We start from the raw sequence: 2,500 nt of genomic DNA on the forward strand, positions 1-2,500 counted from the left end.
ACATAATTCTTAAACAGATGTTTATCTAATGTTAAACATAATTCTTAAACAGATGTTTATCTAATGTTAAACATAATTCTTAAACAGATGTTTATCTAATGTTAAACACTAGAATTTTGCCGCCCTTCGGGCGGCTCATCCTAGTTCCGTTGCAGCGCAAAGGGAAGAAGGAAATTGCGAGATTTGACAGACTCCACTTCATGTTTCAGCTGTGTTTTTAAACCCAGTATTGTGCCCTTCACATGTAGTAACGGATGGGTATTATTATTATTTGTTGTATTTTATTTTCACATCAAAGCAAATTAAAATAAATTAAAATAAGCACACATGAAACTGCTTTTTACTGTTTTTGTTTACTTACAATAAGTGACTGTTTTTGGAAACCAAAAGATGTTGAGAATGGAGCAGAACATACTGTAGTATATTTTTGTGGGGACCTTGACTGCATTATAGTAGGCCTACAATCTTTTGGATTGCAGTGACCCCACATTGTTTCTTCGGGAACAATATTTGTAGTTACAATGAGGGCTACATGAGCCGAAGGGAGAGAAACACGTCGCCTCTCTCCAGTCCGTGCGTATGGTGCTGCTGGTGGCTGAATAACAACGGATCGCATCGCTGACTGACATAAACGCACAGTTACAATTCAGAGGCACTTCAATAAGAAAACTCAACTAATAACGCTTGTGTGTGTTAATCTGCCCGATGCTGACGTTAGTATATAATGTTTAGATTGTTTTCCTCTTGTACATGCGTTTGTGGGCACAGTGGCAGGGGGTGAAAAGCCGATTTGTCCCATGGTGTGCACTGCGCAACTGTGCAGTGTAAAACATGCTGAAATCAAACTACACACACACACACACACACACACACACACACACACACACACACACACACACACACACAGTCACTCAGTCACAAATCCTCCACAGTGTGATTACGTGTCTGCAGTGACACTGATGCGAGGTTACAATGACTCCGTGGTGTGGTGAGACTGGGAAAGGAATAATGCGCGGAAGAGCTTGGCATCCGACTGCGCGCGTTGTGGCGATGAGATGGGCGCGTTCGGAAATACCGCACCGAAGCACACTCGCCTATTAGTTTGCATTGCATTTGCACAGTGCGCTCAGTGCGATATTTCCGAACGTGGCCGTTGTGTGTGTGTGGGTGTGTGTGTGTGGCTGGCTGGCCTGTGTTTTGCTGCGTGGGGATCGCCATGTGAGGGGGCTAGCCAATAAGGGCCCTGTGTTGCATGTGGAGAATTGTGTAGGTTAGTGTGTGTGGTGTAGCCGAACGGGGTGGTGAGAACATGAGGGGGATGTAGCACAGCAATCGGTGACCCCTACATTAAGCTGTGTTGCTCCCGACATGCAGTGCAAATGCGTGTTGTAGCAACCGTAGCCAATGGGAAAACAGGATGCAGTGTTGCCAGGTCCGCGAATTGTAAGCGAGTTGTAAGTAGCGTGTTGAATGGCATTTTTTCTGGGCTTGTTTTCATAGACCTGGCAACAAATTAGGCGGGGGTGTCGGTGCTTGTGGCGTGTTTGTGTTTATTATTGATATTGATATTGTTTGTGAGTCTGGACGGGAGGCGGCTTTAGTGGCAGTGCAATGACAATTTTTACGCGGCTGGTGTTGAGTGTGGGCGTGCTGCGCGACATGAGGAGATAGCGGAGGATCGACGCGGAGGGTAAGTCTGTGACGTGTTAGTGTGTTTAGTGGGTTGTTGCAGTGTGTGTTGCAGTGTGTCAGTGACGTAGTAGCTGGTGCCTTTTGTTCCTGGCTGGCGCACAGCTTTTTGGGCACACCTTTTCAATTGTATAATAGATACTTCTTAAACAGATGTTTGTCCAACATTAAACTTACTTCTTAAACAGATGTTTATCTAATGTTAAACTTACTTCTTAAACAGATGTGTGTCCAACATTAAACTTACTTCTTAAACAGGTGTTGTCCAACATTAAACTTACTTCTTAAACAGGTGTTTGTCCAACATTAAACTTACTTCTTAAACAGATGTTTGTCCAACATTAAACTTACTTCTTAAACAGATGTTTGTCCAACATTAAACTTACTTCTTAAACAGGTGTTTGTCCAACATTAAACTTACTTCTTAAACAGATGTTTGTCCAACATTAAACTTACTTCTTAAACAGATGTGTGTCCAACATTAAACTTACTTCTTAAACAGATGTTTGTCCAACATTAAACTTACTTCTTAAACAGATGTTTGTCCAACATTAAACTTACTTCTTAAACAGATGTTTGTCCAACATTAAACTTACTTCTTAAACAGATGTTTGTCCAACATTAAACTTACCTCTTAAACAGATGTTTGTCCAACATTAAACTTACTTCTTAAACAGATGTTTATCTAATGTTAAACGTACTTCTTAAACAGATGTTTGTCCAACATTAAATTTACTTCTTAAACAGATGTTTGTCCAACATTAAACTTACTTCTTAAACAGATGTTTGTCCAACATTAAACTTACTTCTT

General features: G+C 41.2%; 1 protein-coding gene across 3 annotated transcripts in view; it reads right to left on the reverse strand.

Moving 5' to 3' along the window:
- LOC306934066 (glutaminase kidney isoform, mitochondrial) overlaps positions 1 to 2,500 on the reverse strand; it is a 63,315-nt gene that overhangs the window by 44,425 nt on the left and 16,390 nt on the right. The gene's annotated exons all lie outside the window — the stretch shown is intronic.

Source organism: Electrona antarctica, assembly GCF_951216825.1.
Source record: "Electrona antarctica genome assembly, chromosome: 12".
In the NCBI taxonomy this organism is placed as follows: domain Eukaryota; kingdom Metazoa; phylum Chordata; class Actinopteri; order Myctophiformes; family Myctophidae; genus Electrona; species Electrona antarctica.